The sequence below is a fragment of the Peromyscus leucopus genome, chromosome 12, assembly GCF_004664715.2.
Source record: "Peromyscus leucopus breed LL Stock chromosome 12, UCI_PerLeu_2.1, whole genome shotgun sequence".
In the NCBI taxonomy this organism is placed as follows: domain Eukaryota; kingdom Metazoa; phylum Chordata; class Mammalia; order Rodentia; family Cricetidae; genus Peromyscus; species Peromyscus leucopus.
Window position 1 is genome coordinate 50235984 of NC_051073.1, and position 16109 is coordinate 50252092.

General features: G+C 42.5%; 1 protein-coding gene across 1 annotated transcript in view; it reads left to right on the forward strand.

Annotated features, from left to right (window-relative positions):
• The window catches only part of Plcxd2 (phosphatidylinositol specific phospholipase C X domain containing 2), a 53570-nt gene that overhangs the window by 19040 nt on the left and 18421 nt on the right, over positions 1 to 16109 (forward strand). The window lies entirely within an intron of this gene.

Consider the following 16109-nt stretch of genomic DNA (forward strand, 5'->3'; position numbering starts at 1 on the left):
AGGAAGTAAAGGAGAATAATTAGAAATGGGACACAGGGCCCCTTCAGGGAATCCAGAAGGGCTGACGTGGCAAAATGCAGAAGTGACAGGTGGAAGAGATGGGGAAAATCCGGTAGAAATAGAGTCCAGCCCGACTAAGGAAGTGTCCTGTGTTGTCCTTTGTTTTGTATGGAGTCAGACAATTTAAGGCCCTAAGGAAACCCTTGAAGTAAATACGTTCATTTTATGACCCCAGTCTGTGAATTGCTTTTTCTCCCCTAATACCCTATCAGCCAACACCCTTGCTTCAGTTGGTCACTTACAATTCATCCTGCAGGAAACAGCTCAGGAGTGACTTCTTTGTATCACAACTTCTTTGTAACACACACACACACACACACACACACCCAGTAGGACTGTTTCCTATTTCTTCCTCTACCACACACAGCCAGGTCTCGTCATCTCAGTATATACTTGGCGTCTGGTTCAAAATAGGCATCTGATGGGGAAGGTGGCAGGAGGGGGAGACGGAGGAGGAGAGACATGGACATGGAATCTTGAAATATCGACAGAATTTAGACATGAGGGATGGGTGTTTCTAGTGGTCCTAAGGAGAAACAAGCAAAAAGGTACTGATGCCTAGGACATGATCAGTGCTTGTAACTGCATTGCAAAGTCTTAAGATGCCCAACACTTAGTATAAGGAGTATGGAAACGCCAACAGGAGCAGAGGGATAGCTTACTTAGTAAGACTAATACAAGATTAACTAGGATTCCTGTGCTGGTTTCCTTGTCTTACATAAGCCCTAGTTAAATCCTTACAACAACTCAGTGATAGAGGTGCGCTTCTCCCCAATTTGCAGATTAAGAAATAGAGGCACGAAGATTGCCAAAAACAAGACTCTTGATATCAGTGGTAGAACTGTAAAAACTGGCTCTTGTCAAAAATTTTTTTATCAAGTCTAAATAAAAGGAAGTTATGGAGCTGGAGTCTGAGCCAGTGTTGAGCTAAATCCTCAGTTCTTTCCTGTTGTTGTAATAAAGGCTAATTTTCTTTTCCTCTGGGCCTGACTGACTCTATGCCAGGCTTCTAATGCATGGTACCATGACGTTGGGTATGTATGAAGGGCCACCCACTGATCTGTTCATCTGAACAAGTTGCATTTTTTTTTTTTTCACTTTCGAAGACCAGACATCCAAGAGGCTTTTTATTGACTCGGAACAAAAGCAGCCTGGTGGTTTAAGTGGTCTGTGTAGTGATCACCCAGCAAGGCTTCTGCAGAGAGAAACTTCCTGCACTAGACAGAAAGAGCAGCGTGAAGCATTAGGAGACGCAGCTCTTCAGAGAGCCAGTCTTCAAGGGTGAGATGTGTTTGCGCTGGCTTTCCCCGCTGAGGCGGGTGTGCACGCTCTCTTTAATCCTATCATTTTGTGTAATTTAGACGCTACTTATTGGATTTTCCCTCCTCCTTTCATCTGGCAGAGCACTTGGCTTAGTATTTCATTCACAGAATAGAGAGAAGACCCTGGCTTGTCTTGGAAGAGATCTGAGATTCTCCCCTTCCTAGATTTTAATATTGGGGAGAAAACATGTGCATGTATGAATATAGATGGCCCCAGCCAGACTCTATAGGAGGGTTTTGGATCCTCTGGAACTGGAGTTATAGGTGGTTGTGAGGTGCCCAATGTGGGTGTTAGGAACCAAACTCAGGCCCTCAGAGCAAGTGAAGTGTATGCGTGCTCTTAATCACTGAGCCAGCTTTCTAGCCACATTAAATGAATCTTACCCTACCTACCCTGTGGAAAAGTCAACCAACTAGATGATTAGGTTTGGATTTCCACCCCCAGAGTATTAATGCCCCCACCAAGCTGTGAAACGACAGCCTTTGAAATGAAGGAGAACTATCACAAATGTTAAGAATTGAATGTACCACCAATGGAATCAATGTGCTGTCCAGCCATTGTCAACCAACACGAAGATACTCACTGAAGATCTGTGGGAGGGAAACAGATTTCTCCAGCAGTTTAACAAATTCTCATAGGAACCAAAAATCAATAAACACAACCCCAGTTCCGAGTATGGTTTGCTGTTTTGCAAATATGGTTAAGCTAAACCTGTAAGCATATTTTCTGTTTAAATGTAGTTAGAAATAAATTAATGTAGCTTAAAATATTTATTTATGTTTACATGTGTACTTGTGCATGCTAATGTGTACCACATGTGTGCACGTGTCCGTGGGGACCAGAAGAGGGCATCAGATCTTTTGTAACTGGAGTTACAGGGGTTTGTGAACTGTTGAATGTGGGTGCTGGGAACTGAGCCCAGCTCCTCTGCAAGAGCAATAAGAATACATAACCAGCCGGGCGGTGGTGGCGCACGCCTTTAATCCCAGCACTTGGGAGGCAGAGCCAGGTGGATCTTTGTGAGTTTGAGGCCATCCTAGTCTACAGATCGAGATCCAGGAAAGGCGCAAAGCTACACAGAGAAACCCTGTCTCGAAAAACCAATAAATAAATAAATAAATAAATAAATAAATAAATAAATAAATAAATAAATAAATAAATAAATAATACATAGCCACTGAGCCATCTCTCCATCCTCAAAACCATGTCTTTGCAATGGTGGATAGAGCCATAGATTCCTCTTGTGAGCAGCTAGTAGTAAGTGGAAGTAGCCACTCCTAAGAGAGAAGAGACACCAAGGCTCATTTCTCAGCCTTCCTAAGTTGAGGAATGGGGAAGGAGGCTGAATTTTAAGAAAAGTGTTTGTGTCAAAGCTGGTTGCTGAGGAATGCAAAGAAAATGTTTCTTTAACTGAGAGAAGGTTAGAGTGCCCTCGTGTGTCCTTGCATAGAAATGTTTTCAGCTCGTTACAAAATTTTAAAAAGCTTCCATCTCTTTGTTGATCTTCCTGCGCTGGAGTGAAGACTAGGCATTTAGCAATAATGGCAGCCAAAGGATGTTAGCATTTGGCAATAATGGCAGCCAAAGGATGTTATAGAAGATGCGGAGCAGCATCTGTGGCTTGCTTAGATGATACAGCAGCAGAAGCAGCAGTGCTATGCCTACGGTATTCTTGGATAGCACCAGTCATCAAGACCTGGACTTCTGTCCTAGGTAGTCATTGGCAAACCTTGCGACTCTGAAGCCAAGGCAAAGCCTCAGTTTCTTCATCCACAATAAGCCTATGTATCCAGTGCTGAACGGATTATGACAGAGAATAAATGATGTAAGCAAAATGTCCAAGCCTGCCATTGGTAGTAAGCACACTAGAAACTGAAACAGTTTATTTCCAGACCAGAGCCTATGTGAGGAACCAATGACAGGTTAGCTGTGAAGCCTGAGGTTCGAGCACTGGAGTGGCAACATCTCTCTAGTCTTGAATGAAAGTCTTCCACAAATACTGCGTGTGAGGGCAAGAGACGCTTTTAAAAGAACATGTGATTTCTCCAAGATAAATTACTCTTTTTTTTTTTTTTTTTTGGTTTTTCAAGACAGGGTTTCTCTTTGTAGCCCTGGCTCTTCAGGAACTTGCTTTGTAGACCAGACTGGCCTCGAACTCACAGAGATCTGCCTTCCTCTGTCTCCCGAGTGCTGGGACTAAAGGTGTATACCATCACCCAGCTCAATTATTCTTTTAAATAGGGAAATATAAGTGGAGTTAGCGATGTGCCCTTTCCACAGATGGCAGAGGTGGCATGTATCTGATCTCTGGCACTAAGGTCTGAGTGGTCAAAAAGACTCTGGAGGGCTGCCTTTGTAGCTCAGGGGTAGAGCTTGCCTCGTGGGCTGAGACCCTGAGTTTCATAGCACCACAAAAAGAAAAAGAAAAGGAGGCCAGTTATGAAATAGGATATTTGAAAATTGGATTTGATTTCTGCCATTGATCATTTCTTAAAGTTCCTTGAGAAATCTCTATTGGTTAAGAAGCTAATGATATAAAGTCAATAAAATCAGGGGAACACAGTAGTTGGGTGGGTCTATCCTTTTACTTTATTTTGCAGTCTCTGACAAAAGCTTCCTCAGCTAAAGCATTTGGCAAAATTGCAGTAAATGAAGTCATTTGGGCCCAATGAACTTTCAAAGATTCCCTCCAGTAATCCTCACTGCTATCCTTCTCATATGCGTGGAAGGGAAATATCATTATTTGTGATACAATGAGATCTGACCTTTAAATGTCAGCACGGTGCAGGGTCTGGCCATCCCTTCGGCATCTTCTACCTGCCTAGCAGAGAATTGAGGGAAGTGGTTCAATAGTGTATAAATTGGGAAAGGGAAGGGGGTGGGAGAGTAAAAGGAATATATCAATAGAACCTCCATCTTTCCTTATAGAACCAGGGAAAGAGAAGGAAGAGGTGGCCTGGCTTCCTTCCTCTAAATTCTTTTTTTTTTTTTTCCTAACAATTTACTTTTAGTTTATGTGCATTGGCATTTTGCCTGCATGTTTAGCTGTGTGAGGGTGTCAGATCTCCTGGTACTAGAGTTGCAACAGTTGTGAGCTGCCATATGGGTGCTGGGACTTGAACCTGGGTCCTCTGGAAGAACAGCCAGTGCTCTTAACCACTGAGCCATCTCTCCAGTCCCCATCTTCTAAATTCTTACTCTGGATATCATCGTCACAGGGAGGTATGTGTAGATTATTGGTGAGAGCACATAGGAAGCTTCTCAGAGCTGGTGAACTTTGCCCCTCACCCCAGCGGCTTGTCCACCACTTCTGGTAATGTGTTACCTTTCAATACAGCAAAGGCAGCCCATGAGGCTGAGGTGTTTATTATTTACAGGAAGTTTCTCATCAGCTGCATCTGTGAATACAGAACCCCTGGTCCTATACCTCAAAAGCCTGAAGCAACTCCACCACCTCAGTATTCTTCAGGGCAGTGAGAAGCTTCTGATGATGGACCTTCTCTGTGGTCAGAAATCTGTTGTCAACTGCTGCAAAGATGCTCCCTGCCTCGTGCTTGAGCAAGTTAGCTGAACAATAATTTTCAGATGTTGTGCTTACTTCAGTAGTATTTGTCAAATATTATTTGTGGTAGTTGCCTGTAACTTCCCAATTTGTCCTTGTACATTTATTTATGGTACACATTACTTTTGTTCTTAGGATGCTTTCCAGGTCAGTATCAGTTGATTATAATGCTTTATACTGCTAGTCTTTTTATAATTAAGGTTTTAATTCCAGTATACCAAAAAGAAAACCTTGTGAGTCTCTAAGGAATCTGCCTGGAACTCAACTCTGTAGCCCAGGTTGGCCTCGAACTCTCAGAGATCCACCTGCCTCTGCCTCTTGAGTGCTGGGATTAAAGGCAGGCGCCACTACCACTCCGCCAAGGAGTCTGTCTTGATCACAGGATCTTACTTCTTGCACGTTTCCATCCGTGTCTGCCCTGCCTGTGGCACCACATTCTGCTTACTCTAGATCTGCAGCTGCCCCAGGACTTTGGTTCACATTCAACCAGCCAAGAGATATAGTCTCACAACAGAGAAGAGTGTCTGATAGACAGGGACCTCAAAGCAGAGTTGGACTGAGACCCAGGTGTGCTTTCAGACAAATTAATGATCAATCCTCCGTTCCCGTGGTCACTTCGAAACAGTCTTCATTTTGTCAGAAATGGAGAGGTAAAACTGTATCGAATCCGTGAAAAATCTCCACTGGGTTAGTCTCCCTCTGAAGTTCTCTCCTCAGCCCTGCAGCCCTCTGGGAGGTCCTCGCCTGCCCCGAGTCCCAGCATCCTCAGCTTCACATCTCTGCTTTTCTCCCCTCCTCAGCAGAGTGAGTGAAGTCTTGCCAGCCTTCTCCCGCCACACGTGCATGTCCCGCCCAATGATGAGGACCACTTCAAGTGCATGAAGAGCCCTTCATGCTGGAGATGGATGTTTCAGCTGTGTGTAGCAAACAGAAGAGAGCAGGGTTACCCAGAATCCTTATGCTCGGAGGATTACAAATGACTTGCCGTTCCTTATCACATGTTTATATTCAAGACTAGGAAATTTTTTTATGAGTTACTTTTCCTCCCAAGTGTGTCTTGTAAAAAAAAAAAATTGTTTTGTCTTAACACTGTGCTCCATGTCCTAAGGAGCTACTGGTGAAAACCTGCATCAACCTGCCCTGAATTGCTGTAATATCCTGGTCTCTTCTCTCGCTGCATCACCAATGTGCCTTTCCATGTGCCCTTACTTAGAAACCCCAAAACCCTACAGAGCTGGCAGCTGTCATGTGTTAGGCAGATGCTGGAAAATGAAGTGAGCCAGCCAGAGTCTCCAGAGGAAGTCAGTCCATACTCAAGACATTTTTGTTTACTCATTTGTAAAACAGCAGTTTGTCCTTCAGACCTCAGAAAAATATTCAGAGTTTTCAATCAAAGGATCTTGGACAGAAACATTGGGAGCAGGTGGTACAGGACTGAGAACTGAATCCAGGATCCCATGAATGCTAAGAGAGCAAGCTACTAACTAGCTACATCCCCAACCCTGAGTGGGAACATATTTTTAATACTTCAACTTTAATACATTTGGATTTGGGAGGAATTTCTTAAAAAACCATAGACAATTAAGCACTTTGAGTGAGATAATGTGTTTGAGGACCTGAACCTCATTTTATTTCTTACAGTTCTGAGGCTCAAACTCACAACCTTGTGCATACTAAGGCAAGTGCTTTACCACTGATCACTCTAGGCCTCTTAGATTTTAGAAACTTGTTCTTATTTTTTTTTTTTTTTTGTTTGTTTTGTTTTTTTTTGTTTTTTGTTTTTTGTTTTTGAGACAGGGTTTCTCTGTGTAGCTTTGCGCCTTTCCTGGAGCTCACTTGGTAGCCCAGGCTGGCCTCGAACTCACAGAGATCCGCCTGCCTCTGCCTCCCGAGTGCTGGGATTAAAGGCGTGCGCCACCAACGCCCGGCAAAGAGCTTTTTTTTTTTTTTTTTTTTGGTTTTTCGAGACAGGGTTTCTCTGTGTAGCTTTGTGCCTTTCCTGGACTGGAGCTCGCTCACTTGGTAGCCCAGGCTGGCCTCGAACTCACAGAGATCCACCTGGCTCTGCCTCCCGAGTGCTGGGATTAAAGGCGTGCGCCACCACGCTGGGCTGAAACTTGTTCTTATTAATAGCCCAGGCTAGCCTCGAACTCTCAGACCCTCCTTCCCTGGCCTCCTGAATGCTTAAATCACAAGAATGTTCCATCACTCCCGCCATGAGATTTTTGTTTGTTTGTTTGTTTGTTTTGTTTTTTGAGACAGGGTTTCTCTGTGTAGCTTTGCGCCTTTCCTGGAACTCACTTGGTAGCCCAGGCTGGCCTCGAACTCATGGAGATCCGCCTGGCTCTGCCTCCCGAGTGCTGGGATTAAAGGCATGCGCCACCACCGCCCCGCTCGAGATTTTTTTAAAATAGAAATTCTATATGGACACTGTCTTTCAGTCTGTGTTTAAATCACGCATGAACTCCAAGCAACCAAGCCATCAACCCTGAAACCTGGTGTTAGAACGTCCATCTGAGGAGGAGCTAGTATCCAGCTGAGCCTTTCAATTTCTGATTCCAGTTCCAGTTAGGATCTATTCTTTTCTTCTTTAAAAGATGGGAGCAAATTGCTTGTCGTTCTTTGACTTAGACCCTAATGGCTTGTCTCTGCACACTACGACACTGCTTTGCCTTTTGTTGTTTACACAGGACATTGTAACTAAGGCCTAGCTTTGACTTCATTGCTTCCAGAAGGCACTGACTGGCCGTTGATATCATGTGGCTGATGTAGCTTAACTAAGATAAAGTATGAGGTCTTCTGTGTTGGGGCATTTTTAGCATTTTCTTAATTTTGTTGGTTTGAGACAGGAAAAGGTCCCTGTGGCTAAAATCTTATTAATTTTCCCAGGACATAAAAATTGTATATCCCACATTAATTTAGAAAAACACTTGACATTCAGTGTAATTTTATGCACCATCATCTCCAGTAGAAAGTTGGCTGTACCCAGTAGGCTTTTTGTATGGTTTGATGTGGGGTTTTTTTCAAGCAGTTTGCATTATTGTGGCCTCATATGACCAGTATAGATTAATAGTTGGGAAAAGAACATGCAAACCACATATCACACAAAGTAACATGCAGAGTGAGGTAATATAGCTGAGCCCTAACTGAACACCACAACTGGAACAGCCCATCTTAGTTGCAATAGAAATTATATGATTAAGTTCTGTTCTGGCTTTATTTTTGACCAGAAACAACTTGGGGAGGGGGGAAGGGTTTATTCCCCTCCATCATTTAGTCAAGGTAGGAACTCAAGCAGCTAGTCACATCCATAGCCAGGAGCTGTGAGAAACAAATAGAAGCTTGCCTGCTCACTTTGCTTGCTTGCTTGCTTGTTGCTTGCTTACTTGTTTGCTTGTTGCTTGCTTGTTACTCGCTTGCTTACTTGTTTGCTTGCCTGCTTGCTTGTGCTACTTAGCTAGCTTTTTCTATTCTTATACAACCCAGAGGGTCAGCCCTTGAGATGGTACCACCCAGTGAGCTGGGTCAATTATCAACCAAGAGAATCTTTCACAGACATGTCCACAAGCCAGTCTAATCTAGGCAGTCCCTCAGCTGAGACTCTCTTCATGGGCAGTTCTAATTTGTATCAAGTTGATGGTTAAAAGTAACTGGCACAAATTTCACTAGGAATGTAGCATTTACATGGAGTTTAATGACTCCCAAAAGAGGTTAGACTATTATTTACTTTAAAAGAATGCTTGTAGGATATATTCTTATACCTTACTTATGTTGACATTAGTAAAAATATTTCCATAAAATAAATTTTATTTTAATTCTTTTTTTAAAAAGATTTATTTAATTATTATGTATACAGTGTTCTGCCTGCATGTATACCTGCATGCCAGAAGAGGGTACCAGATCTCATTACAGATGGTTGTGAGCCACCATGTGGTTGCTGGGAATTAAACTCAGGACGTCTGGAAGAACAGTCAGTGCTCTTAACATCTGAGCCATCTCTCCAGCCCCTTATTTTAATTCTTTTAACACATTTTCCCAACTAAAAGGAAGGTAGTTTCTCCTTCCTTGAATAAGAATTAGTTTGGTGTCTGTCATTTCAGGGTTGACCAATCAGAGTGTCCAACTTTAGTTACATGCTTATATGTAGACCTGGAGGTAACAGAGGATGTTAAATATCAACTTACATAACAATATGTAAATGTAACACTACAAAAATCTGATTAAAAATAAGATTTTTTAAAATTGGTTTTTCCATAGACTCACTTGAGGGTGTCTAATTCCATCAGGCTAGAAACAAATTTCAAGAACATCTATGGAGCTTTCAATAGCATGTTTTCACATTGAGCAGACTGGACATAAGAGAAGACTGGAGATCTCTATTAAGTTTAGTTGAGTTTTATAAGTTTAGTACCAATTTGGGCTTATGTTATGCAACACTGTAATCTAAAGTAATTATATCTGATGCTGAGTTTTGTATGTAATAAAGATATATCACTTACACTTGTCTTCCTCCCTCCCAACTTTAAATGTTAACCTTTTAGAAGCTTGGCAGTTTCCCAACTAGAAATATTTGCTGAGATCTCAAAGATTTGGTTCTCAGATATAATTGGCAAAGAGAAAGCAATAAATAATGAGTACTAATGAGTTTGGGCTTATTTTGTTGCCAAGGACCCCTCCAAGTGCTCACTCAGTCTTTATAACAAACTGAGGAGTGTTACTAATGTCATTCCCATTTCACAGAAATGACTACATTTCTATCACATAGTGAGTAAGCAGCAGAGGCAGGATGATGAACTCCAGCAGCATGGTACCATGTGGGAACTCTCCATTTCATTTACTCAGAGCTATGGCTGTTTTCCAAATTTGTTTTATCATTCATCACTTGTAAATATCTATTTCTTAAATTAACAGCTTGTAAACTTGGGTCCTTTGGGGTTGAATAGACATAGAAATAATCTATTCTTGGGATGATACCTAGGAATACTGGAAAAAAAACTGGAGAGAGTTAATGGTTCCCTATTATTGTTCTGGAACAGAGAGTGGGGACAAAATTTCCCATATGAGGTCCAACAGATGACCAGTGGGAAAGGGTTTCTGAAGGGACTGAGGGACATGCCCATTAAGAATAAGGCAGTCGAGGTGCCATCCAGACAAGCCTGGGGCTCAGTCTAGAGTAATGTTCCTCAGCATGCTCGCATAACCTCCCCACAATGAGTCTTTTTAACATTTCTGCTATGAACATGTATTTTTCAATACTAAAGATCTGAAGTGATGCTCAGTGGTTAAGAACTTACACTGCTCTTGCAAAGGACCAGAATTTAATTCCTCACATCCATGTTGGGCAGCTTGCAACCTCTTGGAACTCCAGCTCGGGGGATCCAATGTTCTATTCTGGTCTCCTTGAACACTGCATACATACACACAAACACAAATAAATAAAAATAAAATACTTTTTTAACTTAAAAAAGTTAAGGTTACTGTATATTTGCTTGTGTGCTATGCATATAGCTGTGTTTTGTCATAGAATAAGAATTTTTGTTGACTGTTCTCACCTCCTCTGAGTTTTTATAATGTTGGTACCTTGAGGCATCATCCCCAAGATGAATGAAGAAATCAGGCCAGGGAAGGTGGGGCCAGAGAACCACCTGGAGGGCGTACTGAGCTTCAGAATTAGAGGGCTCCCAAAGGCAGAGTTGTACCTGTGGCAGGTGGGAACAGAATGGTTCCTAAATATTTGAGGTCAGGAGCTCTTTAATGTGGCATCACCATCCCTACCTCCATCCTCATAGCTTCCTCTTCCTTCATTCTTGCTTCTGTGGCTATAAGGAATGTCACTTCATTCTGAAATGCCACTGTGCTTCAGTAATGTGATGTATCATGGCAGACTGTGTTGTCTGAGTTATTGCTGTGTTATTAGGAAGCTGGGTTTCCAGGAAATTCGCTTTAAATTCCTTTTAATTGAGCTCAGAAAATGACTCCCACTCCAATTTGTGAGGTCTAGGTAATGACAGTGCTTTAACTAAAAACTGCTGCGTGCTCCCTTGAGCTCTTGGATCCCCAAGAAACAAACAGCAGAGAGAAGGGAGCAGAGATTTGTGTTCCAGATAAAGAACAAACTGGTTGTCCCTGAAACTCACAGGGAGGGCCAGCTCATTTTCTTGTTCCTGGCCTCTTAGAGGATGCTGTCCAGCCATGCCCTCCAAGAGGGAGTAACCCTAATTCCAAACGAAGACACCACTAACCCTCCTCCATCCCATCCTCTCTTCCCTGGTGATTTAACTGCTTTGTTCAGAACTCGATCTTAACTGAGTGCACATCACAAAGATCGTAATCATTAAGCCACCTGTCTAGTCACCCCTAGAAGGCACACTAGTGAAAGCAAGGCCTCCTGACGGCCTCTTCTCCAATAATAAGCTGTAACAATTCAGTGGGTCGAAGGGGACCTTTGTGGGTCGGCGAAATGATAAAAGAGGTATCCCTAGACATGAGAAAGTCTAGCCAGCAGATTAGTGCTTCAAAATTTGAAAGCATTCTTGGAACAACCTAAAAATGTTAGGCAAGGTTAGTCTTATATTTGTGGCAGTGGATGCCAAACCTGAGAATTCAACAGCATCATTTGGGGAGGGGGGGGTTTCAACCTCCACATAAGTGAGATTCTGAGTTGGCGTGTCTGGGGTGGAATCCTGGCACTGATGTTTTTTTAAAGCTCTACCCTACCCCTGAGATTCGCGTATGTGTCCAAAGCTGAGAATCTCTGCTTTCCATTACAAAGTATTGTTACATATATGAGAGAGTCCCTGCAGGTATCATACAGGGAAGCAAACTACTCGAAGAGAAGAATGAAAACCCAGTGCAGATTGATGTTGTCAACCTGGATCAGACTTCGGGGAGTGTAATAACAGGCAGTTTATTCCCAATGTATTTAAGCCCAGTTTAATTTGGAAAAAAAAAATTTCCTGGTATAATACAATCCCTGTTGCACAGGGAAGCATAATACATTGAAACTCAAGCTCAGGGCACCTTTCTTCCAAGAAGATGGGTTCTTGGAGATATGCTACTTGTACTAGATTAAGGGCCTAAAGATCTGGCATGGTCTAGGTCATACAGACAGCATGAAGGTCATTTGGGCTATTAGCCACCTCTGGTCCTGGTTGTGGGAACTTGGAAGAGCCTCTGGCTATCAGTGTCATTTAGATTACCAGTCACCACCAGTCTTGGTTTTAAGAGCTTGATATGGCCTGAACCAACAGATAATACAAATCACCGGGCCGTTTATCACGCTCTCAATTCTCAGCTTTCTGGATGGAAGAACAGGTTTTTTCATCTTTTCCATTGGAAAGACAGTCCTGTGTGTTTAACTAACATTCCTGGTTTCTCCGGAGAGTCTGTGGATGCAAAGACCTTCGTGCTATGTTCCCAACACATATAATGTTCCAGGGTTTTGCATACATCAAGAGGAACAAGAAATGCAAAGTGCTGTTGAATGTATAAAAAACAGGAAGAAACAAATATAGCAATAGCTATAAAATTAAAGAGATTGCAGACAACTAAATTTCAAGAACTTGGAGAAAAAATTCTCATCTTTTAAAAATGACTTATTTATTTTTTATTTATGTATATTTCTGTGAGCTTGCATGAGTATATGTATGTGTACAGGAGCCCATGCATGTCAGAAGAGGATGCTTGATCCCTCAGAACTGGAGCTACAGGTGGTTATGAGCCACCATATGGGAACTGAACTCTGATTCTCTGCAAGAGCAGAAAAAGCTTTTGGTAACGGAGTCATCTCTCTAGCCCCACCCAAAATTAGTCCTGGGAGTACAGAGCATGAAGGAGGGACTCATATGACCAAAATTCTAGCTTTGTTTCATTATATAGTCCAGGTGGCCGGAAACTCATAGCATCCTCCTGCCTCTGCCTCCTAGGTACTGGGATTATATGTGTGAGTTCTACATTTCCAGCTTTGTGGGGAAGGCTCCACCTGGTGGTCTGAACACACAATGAATTAGTTATTTCCAAAACCTACTGTTGATGTCACCACCACCACCACCACCACCACCCCAAGGAAATATTCTTTCGTCCCCTCATTCCCTACAAAGTATTCTGGAACTTCTGTTGATAATTAATCCAGTCACAGGGACTTGAAATTTGGGACTGGATTTAAAGTCTTTCGTCCCCATCATCCAGTTCCCTTTACCCAACCGGTTACCAGAACTTTACATTGCCATCACTGTTACTTTATTTACTCCGTGTTAATAAAAATTTTGTGTGGGGAGGGGAGATAAGTAGAAAGGGCAAAACTATTGAAAAGACCTCTTATTGGGTGAAAGTTGCTTTTGACTTCTGTGGGCATAGGTAAGATAACCCCCTTGGAGCATTCAGCAACCTGAACCAATATCACACCCTACAGAACACAGGTGGGGTGTGGGGGATGGAGCACCGAATGTTGGGGAGGTTGAGGTGGACTTGGAGGTTGAAAGGAGGACAGAGTCCAAGGGAGACAGACAGCTGTTCTCAGGAACTCTGCTCACTCTCACTCTTGTGGGGTGGGCTTCTCTTCCTTCCGTGGAGTGGGCTGGGAATGGTGTGTGTCCTGTGCAATCAGAAATGGTCCCCGGGGTCCCATGACTGTCACATTTCTGCACAGTTCTCAGCCGAGCAAAGCATTGGGGGTTGTTAGCACATCTCCCCGTGGAGCTGAAATTGGGCTCAGCACCAGCAAGCACACTCCAGAGGAGATGTGTCTGTCCTCCATGCTTGGCGCCCAGCTATTCCCTGGTGCCCAGGCAAGAATGAAGCGGAGTGTGTGCCTTGCACTCTGTTACATACCGTGTCCCAAACAGCTGGCTCGTTAATGCAATTTAGAAGGGAGAGAGAACTGGCTGTTCACCATTATATCTAAGGGTTTGTAATAAATCTCTCAATAAGGAGGTATAAAAAGGCCCCGTTTCTGTACAGCCAAAGGAAGCCGAGCATTAGGCAGAACCCAGTGAGCCTCATTAGCTACAAGATTCAATGCAGAAGGTCCAGGGGGACTCGCCCCACATTTCTATTAGTAATAGCTTTTCTTTTACCTGAAATATGCTGGTAATTTTCTCACTTGTGAAATTCGGTTCACCTAAGGAGTCATAAATATGCTATTTCTTAAAATTTAACTGAATCTCTTCCACGCTCTGGATGCTACATAATAATAGAGCATCATTCGTAACCTGTTTTTCTTTTGTTCACTCTTACTTCTGAGACAATGGGATAAAGTCAGTGGAGGATGATTTGTTCCCAGAACAAGGAGATAATACGACCAACTGTTTTATGTAATTTTGGTGTGTGTGTGTGTGTGTGTGTGTGTGTGTGTGTGTGTGTGTGTGTGTGTATGAAATGCTTGCTCTAAAGTTCAGTTTCACAGAGAGCTGATGATGATGAAGTCGTATGAATAAAAGCATCCTGGTGTGACTGTGAAGGGAAAGGTTATCAGGGTCAGAATGAGGGTCTGCGGCCAGAGGCAAGAGGATGGCTGGGGCTTGCTCTTCACCGGCCGGAGCCCCAGATTCAGCGAGAGTCTGGTTCAAGGATGTGGCCTCTGTGCACACATAGGCAAATGTGCCCGCACCCCCAACACACACACATGCTTACACGTTGTATGTTTGTGGGTGTTTTGTTCTGTTTTTGTGCCCTAGTCCTCGTGCCTTCTGCTTCAGGCTAGTGGGTACAATTATTTGTTAAGGCTATTTTATTTTGAAGTTGAGATAAATTAAAATAAAGTGTTTAAGAGAAATCAGATTATAGAAGATAAAATTATGGTTCCAGTCATACACAAATTAGTGTGAGATTAAGTACGCCTTCCTTTTATATAATAGCATTGTATAGTTAAAGATATGCCCACATTACTTACAGAAATATTCCTTTACATTTTATGTGCTATATTTTAAACAAATGGGAAGGGGAAGCCTATTTTGCTAGTTCCATCACAGTATTTGAGGTGATTATAGAAAACAATAATGCATTGTATATTTGAGAAAGGTACAAGAGGTTTTCTGTTTTGCTGAATTCCATTGTATATTCATTGCACACGGTACTGTTCCATACAGGCGTTTTCATACAAGTATATATTGTACGTGGTGCACACACGCTCCATGCCTCCTTATCTGCCTCTCTCAGCCCTTCCCCTGTTAGTCTCTTTTGTTCCCCAGTTCATTTTGCTTCTATTTTCATGTTATGAGTGCATATTTTATGTGTTGAATTAAAATCTAGGAACCAAAAGCGAGAGAGAACATGCTGTTTGTGTTTTGGAGACTGGCTTGATTCCCTGCCTGTGATTATCTGCAGTTGGATTTGTTTTCCTGCAGATGATATAATTCCATTCTTTTAAAAAAAATGATTTATTTATTTGCATTGGTGCATCTGTGTAAGGGTGTTGGATCCCCTGGAAGTAGAATTACAGATAGTTGTGAGCTGCCATGTGGGTGCTGGGAATTGAACGCAGGTCCTTTGGAAGAGCAGCCTGTGCTCTTAACCGCTGAGCCATCTCTCTGGCCCCAATTTCATTCTTCATTAGGGCTTGGAGAGTTCCATGGTGTATATTCACTACACGCTATTTAGCTATCCTCTGCTGTTGGGCACCTAGGTTGGCTTCATGATGGTTGTTGTGTAGAGTGCTATAATGAACACTGTGCAAGTGTTTCTGTGATGTGTTGACTTAGGGACCTTTGGGTAAATACCCAAGAGTGGCGTGGTTGGATCACATGGTAGATGCGTTGTGAATTTTTTCAGAAACCTCTTTCTGATTTCCATAGTGGCTGTGCCATACATTGCTATCATTGGTCTATAAAGGTTCTATTAGGTCTATATGCTTACTGGCATTTCTTTTTGTTTTCTTAATGGCTGCCATTCAGGCTGAAATGAGATGGAATTGTGATGTATTTTAAATGTGCATTTCTCTGATGGCTACTGAGCTTAAACTTTTTCATGTTTATTGGCCATTTGTATGTCACCCTTTGAGAGCTGTCTATCATTTCATTATTCTGCCAATCCATGAGCATGAAAGGTCATTTTGTCTTCTAGTATTTTCTTCAGTTTTTCAGCATTTTAGATTTTTCATTGTGAGATCCCTTACTTCCTTCATCAGGCTTATTTCAAGGGTGTTTGTTTCCTTGTTTGTTTTGAGGCT